Source organism: Miniopterus natalensis, chromosome 6 (genome assembly GCF_054644295.1).
Source record: "Miniopterus natalensis isolate mMinNat1 chromosome 6, mMinNat1.hap1, whole genome shotgun sequence".
Classification (NCBI taxonomy): Eukaryota; Metazoa; Chordata; class Mammalia; order Chiroptera; family Miniopteridae; genus Miniopterus; species Miniopterus natalensis.
This window is the reverse complement of record NC_142086.1, coordinates 40,109,752-40,124,187: the sequence shown is the minus strand read 5'-3', so window position 1 is coordinate 40,124,187 and position 14,436 is coordinate 40,109,752.

Genomic DNA, 14,436 nt, shown 5'->3' with positions numbered 1-14,436 from the left:
GAATACTGTAGGTGCTCAAAAAAGCATACTGAGTTATTGAATTGAAGATGAGCATGGGGGCTGACCTCCTTTAGAAGTTTTACATTAAAACTATGTGCCAGAAAGTTATCCTAAGAAATATTTGTTTAGTGTGGGTATTTACAGATACAGTACAGCGATTTTAGTGGAATTTTAATTTAGGCTTCATGTAGTATTCCCAATCCATCTGTTAATTGCACTGATTACATCCTCTGGCTGATTACACTGAAAATTGCTATCCATGCCTCAGGTCAGGCAATGAGAAAGTTGTGGGTTGAGTTGTGAGAGGAGATAAATCGGTGTGAATTGAAGTAACAAGCAACTGAAAATAAAGGCAGGGGGTGTTTGGAGAGAGCATGCTGATTAGTCACCACGCTGAGCATTGAGCCTTCAACAGAATCTAACTGTGGGCAGATTGGAAGCCTAAACTGCTGATTTGCTGCAGCACTGTGTTGGCCTTGAAGTAGAGCTACCAACACTCTAAATTTTATTTTTTCAGTTTAAGGAACACACCTCTACGTCCATCCATGAGGAGTGCTTTCAATTGCAATAGCTGGTCTCACATCTTTGTTTAAATTCCCAAAGTATGAGTCACTCAATTGTAATCTGATGTCTTTGAAGGTCCAGTGGAATCCTCTAGGTTCTGGGAAATCGGTACAGTGTACTCCTTAATTAAGACTCATTGAAACAAGCTCATAGATACAGAGTAGGGACTGATGGTTGCCTGAGGGTCTCAGGGGATTAAGGAGTAGAAGTTGGCCCGGCCAGGGGTGGCTCAGCGGTTGAGCGTTGACCTAGGATCCAGGTGATCGGGGTTCGATTCCCAGTCAGGGCACATGCCTAGGTTTCGGGCTTGATCCCCAGTCAGGGGTGTGCAGGAGGCCGCCGATCAATGACTCTCTCATCATTGATGCTTCTATCTCTCTCTCCCCCCTCTTCTTTCCTCTCTCTGAAATCAATAAAGATATATATATATATTTAAAAGTAAGAAATAGAAATTGATAGCTACAAAATAGAAATGGGCTGTTAAGTACAGCATAGGAAATATAGTCAATAATACAGTAATAATTATGTGTAGTGCCAGGTGGGCACTGGAAATATCAGGGAGGAACATTTTGTAAAATATATGATTGTCTAACCACTATGCTGTACACCTGAAACGATCACAAAATAATTTTGAATGCCAACTGTAACTGAAAAAAAGAGAAAAGGCATGGAGTTTAGAACAAGTGCCACTTAGGCTTGAATCTTAACTCCAATATTATGTTGAATCTTGAGTATTATCTTTTCTCTAGAAAGGGTGAGAAACCAATAGTCAAAGTGAGGATTCTTTTAGGCCTGAGGTGTTCTCCCAAATGCAAGAGTCTTGCTTAAGGCCAGTAAATGGAAGAATGGGAAAAGGGAGAAAATGGAGCTATTTAAGCAAATCTGTATTTGGCTGATAAAATATACTGAAAGTCCCTACAAACCTGCATTTATTTCTGCTTCGGGCCTTTTCCTACTTGGTATTTCCAGCAGTGACCTGGATAACAAAATAGAGAGCCTGCTTATCAAATTTTCGGAGGCCTAATTTGTGAGGGATATCTAATATTCTGAATAACAAAATAAAAATTCAAAAGACTGTCAGCTTAAATAGCAAGCTAAAGCTAACAAGCTGAAAATCAGTGGAATACATGTGAAGTCCCACACCTAGATTACAACCTCCACTGCACAAGACAGGTTGGGGGAAATGTAACTTAATATCAGTTTATGTAAAAACAGACATTAATCCTTGGCACAGTTTATGACACAAAGCAGTGTGATCTTACACTGAGTTAATGGAAATATAGCCTCCAGACTGTGTGAGGTAAAAATCCAAACTTACCCTGCACTGGTTAGGTTACATCTGGAGTCTTAAGTTTAACCAGTATATTTTAAAAAGAGCCTTTGAAAACATGCTGGTAATCAGATGGTAAAAAAGAAAAAAAAAGCCCGGCCGGGCGTGGCTCAGCAGTTGAGCGTCGACCTAGGATCCAGGCGATCGGGGTTCGATTCCCGGTCAGGGCACATGCCCGGGTTGTGGACTCGATCTCCAGTCAGGGGTGTGCAGGAGGCAGCTGATCAATGCCTCTCATCATTGATGTTTCTATCTCTCTCCCTCTCCTTTCTCTCTCTGAAATCAATAAAGATATATTTTAAAAAAAATAAAATTAAAAAAAATCTGTATGCCATCATATGAGATGTTAAACAGAAGAAGGGATATTTCATGGGGATGTGATAGCCATCCTTTTATTTGAAGGGTTCTTGCGTGTTGGTGAAATTGACTTGTCCTCCAAATGCCAGCACTTTCTTCATAAATTAGACATAAATTTGGCTCCAATTTAAGGAAGTATTTTGCAACATTTAAAGATGTTTGGGACTTAAATTTGTTTGGGAAGACAGGGGTTCCCCCGCTAGAACAGGGCCTGGAAGGCAGGCTGGGAGGGTGGACACAGAGGGCACTCTGGCATTCAGCGGGGTCCGGCTGGGTGTGGGTGACCGCCAGTGTCCCTGTGGGTTTGGGAGAAGGACCTGCACTTTGAAAAGGAAATCTTTTTTTTATGGGAAAGCAAAAGCCTGTTGAGGGAGAGGGGAAACAAAAGATCCTGCCCCAGTGAGAGGGTCCCTAACAGGCAGCCCTGAAAATGAAATCTCTCTGGTGAGAGTGTGTTGCTTGGTGTCAGCCACCAGGCCGCTGGATCGCGCAGGTCCACGGCGCGAGTGCTGTTTGATTAGCTCGTCCCTGTCTCGGGGACAGGTGCTGCTTCCTGGGAAGCGGGCTCGCTCTCTTTGTTTTGGTTACTTTGAAGCAGGGAGACTAATCCCCTCTGGAGATATTTGCTTGTTTTGCTGTCAGAGCAGTCACACTTTTCCCTTTGTGTCTCTTGGCTTGTTTTTTGAAGTTTAGCTTCACAGAAAAATAGACCTCCTGTTTCCTTGGTGATTCACTGCGTCTGGACGGCCCCTCCTCCACCTTCCAGAGCAGCCGCTCGTGGGGCCTCATCCTGGTTTTCCTTTTAGCCTCCAGAAGGATGAATGAAAGACCGCTTTTGGAACCAAAACTTAAAAATTCCTTGCAAAATATCTCTCTCGGAGGTCAAGACAGGCCAGAGCCACTTCTTTTTCTTCTTTTCTCTCTCTTTTTTTTTTTTTGAGTTACCTTCTATATGAAAAAAGGAGGAAATGCTAAATGTTGTCACTTGGTATTTTAGAAATTAATACTTTTATCAGAAATAAATATAGCAACTCTGTATTGACCCTGTTTGGGTAAAAGCACTGATGGTCTACATTTGAGGCCTTTGCCATGAGGGTTGTGGCAAGTTGACCTTTCCGGCTATTCTTCTAACAGGGCCCTTTTCCAAAATAGGATTCGCATAAGGGCATGGACTTAGAAACATTTATAAAAATTGAGCTTTCCCTCTCCTCTCTTGGTGTTTACATTCTTGAAACGCTTGTAGACAGTTACCGTTTGCCACCTAGGTTGTTGCCTCGCCGGTCTGCGCAGACACCGCCTTCTCACCTTTCCTCATGAGCCAGGGCCTCCACCCTCTACTCGCTTTCTGGCTGTGCCCTGAATCCGGGCCATTTGTTGGTCTCTGGGTGCGGCCTGCCGAGTGCCGAGTGGACAGTGTGATTGAGGGGCCCGTCCGTCCCGTCTCAGCCAGACGGGACTGTTGGTACTTCAGGGGACGTGTCGAATGTATAGCGGGGCCTGAGATAAAGGGAAAGGAAACAATAAATCTTGTGAAAGTAATTCTACAATTCATTATCCCTAGGGAAAATAAAATAAACAGTTAATTAAAAGCTGTGTTTCTCCTTTCGTGACTAGCAGATGCTATTTGGGTGAGAAAGGCAGAAAAGGGCATCATTTAATAAGATAAAGAGCAGTAGCATGATGCCATAAATTAGGCCCTTTCTCACATTTGGGGAAACAGTGGTACAATATGAACAGTGCTATGCTGAGAAATGTGTTTTGATATTTTTCTCAATATGAAAACAGAAGGGAAATTTGGATCAAGCAATTTAAAATATTTAACGTATTCCTTGTACCGTGCTAATGTAGATACTACCCAACTCATTAAATGTGCCCCACAAAAGAGACACACTCTGTAAAATTACATTCATATAGTTTCCATGAAAAGTTTTTAGGTTAGGTTTCACGATTTAGGTTTAGGTTTACTTGCAGGATGGATGAAAGAGTCAAGTATGAATATCTGTTATGTCGAATGCCCACAGTTAATACTCATCAGCCAGTGTTTGCCAGACTGAAGCTGAGTATAGATATTTCAGCCAGATGCTTTATTGAAGCTGAGTTTCATTGCAGCCCTGATTTATCTTTAGTGTTTTGCTTCATGCTTATGTTAAAGTTTTACTGTACTCATTGAACTGTGCTTGATCATTAATAATGGCAGCTATCTTTAATGAGATGCATGTCACCCTCTAGCAGGTGGCATGGTCTAATAGGCTGAGCATTGAATTATGAGTCAGAAAGGAAATGCTTATATAGGATTATATTGTAGAACAGGAAAAACACAAGTATCTTAATAATGAAATAAAATTTGAAATGGGGGAATGGAAAAATAACAGGTTTTCCTGAGTAATAAGTATGCCCCTTTAGTCCCTAAAAGGAGAAATCATAATTCACATACCGCTATTGTGAAATCTAGTAGATGCGTGGTCAATAAAAAGCTGACGTTTTTAGTTGAGATAGCCCATCTGTTACTTTGTGAAGATGACAAGAGAGATGGTTACTTCACAGCATGTACGTTGTCTAGCATTAAGCTGTCAGAGAAAAAAAGTATACAGGTTCTTACTTCTGAGAATATTTCTGAGGTTTTGTTGGCCTACATACTACCCACATGGACACCAACAGTGATTCTTAGATATAGGCCTAGTAAAAGTGCAATGTTTAATTATTAATTTATATCTCCCCTTTGATACTTTTACTCTAAAATGAGTGTTTGAGGGATGCGAAAGTCAAGATTTACAAGCAAATTCACAGAGCCCCAAAACTGAATTCATAGGAATCAAGTTTGGGGTTTGGTTCACCCAGTGATGTGACCTTGGAAAATGGTTTTGAGTTTGTAGATGGAGAAGTTATCCATGCTCTCTTTAACTCCTAGGGTATTTGGGGATGTCCAGGGTGATAGCAGCATGGGATAATTGTAAGGGAAGTGCTATACAGAAAAGCACAATGCCTTATGGTTGTTTTTCACTGTGTGGTAAAGGTAAGAATATCTCCTTACATTTCTTTCATCTTCACTTCAAGGTTTATTCCTAAAATATGTGAGTCTAGAATAAGGGTTGAACTCTGCAAACAGGTCAGTTTTGCTGGTAAGTTTGAGAGTAGAGAATGGGAAAATGACTTGCATTGTATGAAAAGTAGTACTTATATTTAGAATTTTCTTCCATAATAGATTTTATATTTGGGAGTTTTATAATTTTTGTAGAGAAATAAGGGACAGAAAATTACTGTAGCCCCAGCTGGAGCTCTGTTATCTTATTGTATGGTTGCTTACCATCACTTTCTGATCTCTGCCCCTTAATGGATTTGGGATAATGAGGGGTTTGTGTCACCTCATCTCTCACTTCATTTCTACTTTCTCTTCTGCATGCTATTTTCTCTCTTCAGTCATACTTTACTGTGCCATGGCCCACTACACACTTGTTGCTGGTGTGTCAGAGAGGTCATGGGTGGCAGAGCCTATTGTGTAACTAAAGCTGAGATCCTCAAAGGGGCCTCTACAGAGAAGGAGGAGAATGAAGGGTTGGTTACTTTCCCTAACAATTGTACGCAAAATATATATATATATATGAACATATATATCAGACCATTGAAATACTGGAAAATTATCTTAAATTATAAAATATGTAGAGAATTTTACCTTGAATGCTAAATAGAATGATCATTGTTGAAGAGAAACTTGCACAATATGTTAGAGTTGTCTTAGGGATACACCTGTGGATGCAGCTTGGTTTATAAAATCGCTCCCTGACTCCTTCATCTCCCTAACTTTGGAAGAGGTCTTTCTTGCTTAAATCACTGTCAAACTTATCTCCACCCATATTTCACAGGACACTTCATTCTCTACTCAAAGAAGTTAATCCATTGCTCTTTTTCACCAAAGCAACATAGTAGGGAGAAGGGAGCCTTTGTACTGGGAGGTAGACAGCTCCAAGTTCTGGCTCTGCTTCGTGTTTAATTTTAAGACCATGACCAGGAAATTGAATTTCCTAAATCCTTTTGTCATCACAATGATGATAATGCTACTCAGCTTGGTAGACTGCTTCTTTATTCATTGAACAAGGACATATTAACCTCCTACTATGTGCCAGAAATTCTTCTTGATGCTAGCAGAGGACCAGAAAACACAGGAGAAAAATAGGCGTAAGGATTAAATAAGTATCTGCAATGGTTCCTGGCACATGAAGGCATGCTCAATAATATTCATATCAAATCAAGCTCCAAAATCAAGAGAATCTTTGTTCTCAGAGTTCAGTATAGATTGAGAAAAGAAAATCATATAAACTACGAAGAACAGAACTTTGTGAATTTTTTACTAACCAGTTAAAATTCAAAATATTTTCTTTTTTATGCGTCCATCTCAAATGGGGTAAATGATGTAAAGCAATAAAGGTACATGCATGTGTAAGCACCTCCAACTACACACTTTCCCATGACAACATATGCAGTCTCTTCTTTATAAAATACAGAAGCAACTACATTACTTGTACTTCAGAATTTTTCTGTAGCTCTTGTCATTGTTTCTTTAAGTAAAGATTGGAAGGTAGAGCGAGGGTCTCATGCCTCTGATTTCCTACACACCAGGAGTGAGGCTGGGGTGGGTGATTAATCGAAGAAAAAGTTTTATATCTTTTTTCTATCACCATCTCTGAAAAAGAGTAAAGGGTTTAAGCAGAATTAGGCTGTGGGGAAGTGATATTAAAGGCATGCAGGAAGACTAACCAAAGAATCACTTATTTTTAATCTCCAAACATAATGATCTGTTGCTATTTGGGGGAAGAAATGAGAATCAAGACTATGCTAGGCCTCTTACATGTTATTTCATTTAATTCTGATAACATGAAATTCAATAATACAAAATATATATACTATGAAGTTAGCAAACATACACACTCAATGTAAGTATGATTTTGGATTATGCATGTTTTGCCCTTGTTTGACCAGGAGGCCAATACTTTTCCGCTTCATCATGAGATCCGTCATACCCCATTGGCTTTTGTCCTATGAGTCTTATAGTGCTTGCCTGGGTTCTGTTTTCAATCCAAAGTGTACTTTCTTTAATATTATGTAGAGATATTTGATGTAGTGATGCCTCCTAAGATAACATTATGGGTAATGTAGAGAATATTGCTTAAAATGTCGTTAGACCTCTATTTCAGGCCTGCCACTAACTGGCTGCAAGACATTTGATCTTGTTGAGCTTTGGTTTCCTCATGTGTGAAATAAAATGTGGTTATACTAGATTACCTATAACACTCTTGTATCTCAACAAGGCCAGGTTCTCAAGGGGTGCATGTATTTAAATTAGTTTTATTTTAAGATATCTGACTAACCTCACTCAGAATACTGGAAATATTCTAAATTATCTCCAAAGTACTGTCCTACTCTCTCCTCAGAGATATATACTTACTACTAATTCTAAAATCCTCCCAAACCCACCTGTCATTGGCATTTGTTCCCAGCAAGGAGACAGAATAGGAAACAGGAAACAGGTGCCACAGCTCGACATCTCTTCCTTAGAACCCTGGGTCTGGAATTGTGAGGATGCTGTTTGTTCCCCAGTATCTTCTTTCTCTCTCCTGTCCTCTTCATTGCTAATCTTACCTTCTCGCAGCTCCCTGATCGCTAGCCAGGCTAAATTAATTCTGAAAAAATGTGACATTATACTCTACTTTCCTATATTGTAGTAGTAGAAATCAAGCAACTGCAGGCTGTAGTGGAAACAAGGGATGTTGTGGAGGTAATTTCAGGGAACCCCAGCTTTCTGAGGAGCCCACATCCTATAGATGAGGGAAACAGTCAATGGATTTCATACATGTAAAGCCCCAACAGAATGCTTGGCACGTAGTAGGAGTTTAACGAAGGGTAAATTTTCTTACTCTTAATCTGCAAGTCAGCTCTGCGTATTACATAACTGTCTCATGTCCCTGGAAGGCTTGTCCTCTTTTAAAATATCCTTGAAGTCTTTGAAACCTAGGACAACATTTTAGAGATTAACCTAATGTATTAGAACCGTCTTTCCCTTGCACTTTCTTTTATCTTTCTCTGGCTCTTGCTAATCCCTTATTTTAGTCTCCATTTTTGTACTTTCTTTTATTCCTTCTTTTGAATTTGTACCCTTTACATCTACAGAATTGCCATCCCCTAATATTCCTATTATCCAGGCCACCTTGCTTGTGGCCATAGTATATTCTCTGGCTCAGGAAAAAGTCCGGTAATGTGCAGAAACACCTTACCTGAGGCCAGGAAGAATTTAATACATTTTCTAATCTCTCCTCCCATGTCCATTCTTGTATCCAAGCACTGAGAGTGAGGCAATCTTTTTGTCCCCTGTTTTTTTCTCTGGCTTTGTTTTATTTTGTTTTGCCTTCTGTCGGCTTATGAAGACTGTGAACCAGGGTGTACGTTGAGGGAGCCTGGTAACATGAAAGCCGGAGAACAGCATGCAGAGCCTGCTGCCTCATTCACGCGGACAACCAGCGTTCTCCCACCCTAATGCAATGGATTTATTTACTTTTCTTTAAAAATGAGCTCAACTGCCTGTGGTTTTATTGTCTTTCTTCTCAGATTTTGGTCTTTCTTATGCTCCAGGCTTATTTTCCCCTCTGCTTTTTCTTACATTCTTTCTCTTTTTCTAGGTAACTGCCCTCTCCTCTCTCTGATACTTCATTCCCGGGCGGCATACACCCTCTTCATTACTGAAAGGATAGGCTAATTATGAATAATAGTGAAACAGGAAATGCGTATGGCTTTACTAAGTAAGATTACTTCTATTTTCACATTTTATCTAACTCTTGAAATAACCCTGTGAAGTACATATCACTGTCCTTCCCCTTTTACAGGTGACATAGCCTGGCCCAGGCCTCTTATTACATGGACCTACCAGGTAATCTGGTTCCTGTTAATATGCCCTTTGCACAAAATTTTACTGCCTTTCCATTTTAGCCTATATTGATCTTTCCCGTCTCTGATTCATTTTGGTACTTATACATGACTGTACATTTTAATAGTTAATTATATACTGTCTAAGGCTATTATAGGATTACTTCATAAATCGCTACATATGTATTCGTTTATTCTCCAACACACTTGTTGGCCACACAAAAATGGGCATCTGTCTTATGTTTACTTTGTTTCCCTTGAACCCGACTCAGTATCAGAGTCATATGTGCTTAATAAATATTTTGATTGAGTCAGAAACAGATTTACCCTATTTTAACAAGTTCTGTATCTCCTTAAAAGTCTAAAAGAATGGCTAGATGGTCGTGTAATGATGGTGGAGGTAATACTTCATCCGTTGTCCATAAACGCCATCATCTTAGCTCCTACTGGAGAGCTATGCATGCTTTTCCTGGTAGGGTTCCCATTTCACAGATGCTGCCCATGAAGCAGGCAGCGGCGAGACCCCCCCTGCCTGTGCCACCCTTGCACGGGGAATGAAGACCGCCAGCCAGTAGGATGCTTGACACACTCCCTTTGGCGAGGGCGGATCTGTGATGAAGCCACAGCAATATCTACCCACGAGCAATTAAGCTTTTCCGACCACATGCGCGCTCCGAGGCTGCGTAAGCTGAGCTCTCCTGCGCTATCCTGCCCTTGCCCTCTGTGGAATGTGACATTTACTTAACCCCTCTACTTTGCTCTGGTATAAATGGTGCAAGGGGGAAGCAAGGAGCTGGCTTGGCTGTTTCTCTTCCAGCAGGAGGAGTGCGTTTACAGGGGGAGGCAGGTGCTGAGGAGCCTCTCGTCTTCCTCACCCTCCGGGCCCCACTCCAGCCTTTCCCTGCTGTCCTGCTAGTTGGCAAGGGCGTCCGGCTTCTGTGCGTGAGATTCGCAGGAAATGTTTCCTCCTCGGCTGAAGGAGTATTTAGACGGCAGCAGAGACAGATGCGAACCCCCACCAGGCAGACCTGGTCCGACCCGGCCTTTCACATGACAGGACTCAAAAGCATGAGGGGGTTTTTGAAAAGTTTTTAAATGATTTTTAATAATCACAGCCCTCTCTCCCTTGGTGGCCGGCAGTCTCGTGTTTTCTCTTCACTAGCCTGGGTGTTTAGAATTCTGTCGCTTGCTCTCCCTGTTCTCTTTTCCAAGGGCAGGGAGGAAGCCGCCTCTAGGTTACCATGCAGGTGTCCTTTAGAGGGGACCATGGAGAAAGCCAGCGCCGGCTTCGTAGGCTACCTGGGAAGCAGTGGGAGAGGAAGGCACGCTTTCAGGACAGGGAGTTTGTTCTCTGTCCAACGACCAGGTTAGCATGTAACGAAGCATACATAATAAGGGACTGAAAAAAATCCCCCGAACCCAAATGAAATGTATTAGAGAGAAACAAAACAAAACTATATCCCACAAAGGAGCATGAAGGATTAATGAGGGGCGGGCAACATATGTGATGAAGGTATTGTTTTGGATGTTTGATCTTTCCTAGTCACAGGAAAGTGCAAAGTGCAACTCTGTACTCAGAGTAGGTTCCTGGGTTAAGCAGCATCTCCCTAGAATGTGTTAGAAATGTAGACCCTTCAGCTCCACTTCAGATCTACAGAATCAGAACCTGCGTTTGACAAGGATGCCAGGTAAGTCTTGGGCACTGCCAGAGGCTTTTAATTGGTATTTATCTTCCTTTCTGGCTGTATCTACTTTTTTGTGACTGTCCCCTTTGCCTCTACTGCCCCTTTATCTCAGCACCTCCTTTCTGAGGGTTCTCATCTGGCTTCTTGGCTGCTGGATCGAGCAGCCTGCTGGTAATAAATTGCATAATGCTGTAGACGGGATCAGTATTTAGCTACCAAAACACAATTCTAATGTCAGGCTAACTCTCTCCAGGGGTGCTGCTTGTGTATGCTGCTGGGTGCTCTGTGGTTAATACATAATTTCACTCTTGAAAGGCCGAAATTAGATCAATGTTTCTTCATTTCCTTGGGTTTAAGAGTAACACGCACCAGGATTAATAGGTCTCAATTTTTTTCAAAATATTAAAATTTGTTCTATGTTGTCGGAACAATAAATCATTTACTCTCTGAGTCCTTCGTGCTCAAGGAATAGTGAAGTAATTACTGATTCTGGTCACACGATTAAACCCTTGAAATGATATTTGCTGATACAGTCTCCGCCAGGAAATATCATCATTTTCTTTACCAGTTACTGTTGCTTAATAACGAACTCCTACAACCCGAACTATTGTTTGTTATTGCTTTATGCGAAGGAAACACAATGAAGGCGTCAGGGATATTCTCTCCAGCTGTTTCCCCCAAGTGCTGTGACACCAGGTTTGTTCTGCACAGCACCATGTAATTAAGGCTCATACCTGTTTTGGCCCCTGAGTGTGTTGCTGGGGTACTGATGTCTTCCTAGAATATTATTCTCAGTATTCAGTTACAGGGGCTTGTTTGTTGAAGGTCTTACTCCTATTTGCTATTAGAATAAAAAAAAACTTAGGATGCTTTTTCTTCCACACTTGCCTACAGAGATAAAATAAAGTATATGAACTAGATTGGAGTAGTGTCTGATTCAAATTAAAATAAAAATCCATTTTGGCCAAGTAAACTCAACTCTGGGGGAATTAAATTTTCTTCTACTCTGTCATGTCTAGAACTGTGACCGAATTAGCTGTGGTGCCCCTAATTTGGTATTTTTAATTTTTAGTCATTACCCGTAAAGCAGACAATTTGATCAACCTTGCAGAAATTTGAGTTGGTTTTTAAAAGAATAAAAAATACCTCTTTCTTTGTGTCAGAGGAGCTTCATGAACACAGTAGTTTCTTCAAACTACCTGTTCTATTTCTTAGGTTGTCAATGAAGATATTGAAATTTCACCCTGTACAGTGGTTATGCCTAAAATCAAAGAGATAGAATACAAGGGGAATTGTTTCTTTTCCTTAATATTGAAGATAATGTATCATGCTAGAAGAAAACTTCTGATATCAATAGTTCTTTAATCCATTTCTAAGAGATGCACCTTTGCCTACAGCTATGCTGATTGACCTTCAGGGTAATTTCAAACCCCGAGCTTCACAACTGAATTGAAATCAAAATACACCTCTTTCTTGCTGTGTACAATAATATTTTCAATTCAGCAAGAATTTTCATGTGCCCAGCATTATGGTAGGCAAGGGAAATGTTAAAGCTAGAAAACACAGTGCCTTCTCTCTCAACAACATATATATTACTTCATGAAATAATTAGAATCTCAAACATAAAACAGAGACTTGGGTATAGAGATTAAATCATTATCTGTTTGCACCAAGAGGATTCTCTTCTGCAGGCCCTCTCCTAAAAAGCAGCACACTAGCTGCCCAAACCTCAATTGCAGATTGCATCCAAAATCTCTCCCTTTCTCTTCCCACTGTACCCCACCAATTATTAAGTCCAGTCAATTCTGCCTTCCTAATGCTCCTTGATTCAATATTATTCTCTTCATCTTTCATTCTGTTGCTTTAGATTGGTCTGCTTTGCCTTTGGCTCAGACCATTGCAATACCTTTTTAAATTTTAACCGTCCCCTGATGCTGGTTTTTCACCTAAGCAGTTTCTTAAAACATAGATCTCACATTGATGCTTCTCTTATTAATAGTCTCCATCACTCACAAGATAAAGTCCAGACCCTTGATTCTAAACTTAGGCCTCCAGTTTTGTCTCTATCAGCATAGATGCTACATTCCCACCAGAACATACCCAGCTGTTTCAGCATCTGGAGTTTTTTTGTTTTGTTTTTGTTTATTTTTTTCTTCTACTCCCTGCCTAGAATGATCTTTCTTCTTATCTTTTCTGCACTTGACAACTGAAAAAACAAACAAAAGAAAGAACAAAAACAAAACCCACCAAATATCTTCCAATTATTTCCCTGAGCAAAACTGACCTTCCTGTCTTTGGGTCCCACCCTGTGGACTTGGTACACTTCTATCCTGATTCCTACCATATCTACTCTCATTTGAATGCTCCTAAAGACAGGATCCAGGTATTTGTCTCACCAGCTCCTAGAAGAGTAGAATTGAATGAGAAAATGAATGACAAATGGGTGCTAAAGAATTGAATGGTTAAAATGTGGTACTCCTGTGGAAAACTATCTGAGAAGAGTCTCACCCCATGTATCAGTGTCCTGTCGCTGCAGTAACAACTTACTACAAACTTGTCACTTAAAACAACATAATGTATTCTCATACATTTCTGGAGGTCAAAAGCCTGAAATGAGTGAGCAGGGCTGCACCCTTTCTGAAGGCTCTAGAGGAGAATCTGTTTCCTTGCCTTCCCCAGGCTCTGGAGACAGCCTGCTTTCATTGACCTGTGGCCACACATCACTCTGACAGCTACTTCTATTGTCACATCTCCTTTTCTGACTCTTGTACCACTCTCTTCCATGTTTATGGGCCTTGTGGTTATATTGGGACCACCAATGTGATTCATGAAAATCTTCCCTTCTCAAGGTCCTTAGGTAATCACACCTACAAAATTTCTGTTGTCATGTAATATTTTCACAGATTCAAGAGAGTAAGGCATTTTTTTTTTTTTGGGGGGGGGGCATTATTCTGTCTAGCATCCCCAGGATTAAGCCATTTCTTGGATATTACAAATACTTTCCAGGTCCTTTGCATTGAAAGGAAGACAGGATGTAACCTTGCAGGGAGGAGATGGCTGGTACTAAACAAATGAGAAAGAACAACAGCAGCAACAGAAATGGAGCACCTGAGATTCACAGGGAAGTTTAAAGGTTGATACCCAGGCCCACAGTCAGCATGTGTATCTGCCTGCTGGCGCTCACACACAAAGTATTTCCTGGACCACAACCAGGTCAAGGCCTTCCATTATGGTTCCTGGGCTCCTCATTGTCCTTGCGCTTTTTAGTAAAAGACTTTTTCTAAAGAGGAAACTTAGCTTGATTTCATGTATTATGGTGCCCAATTGAAGGTGATTTGCCTCAGCTGCCTCCCACCTGAAAAGGGCCCACCTGGCCAGGCGTGGCTCAGTGGTTGGGCCCTTGACCTAGGATCCAGAATTCGAGGTTCAATTCCTGGTGCGAGGGGGCGGGGCGTGCAGAAGGCAGCTGATCAGTGACAACTCTCTCATCATTGATGTTTCTATCTCTGTCTCTCTACCCCTCTCCCTTCCTCTCTCTGAAGTCAGTAAAGACACATTTTTAAAATAATAATAATTAAATAATTAATA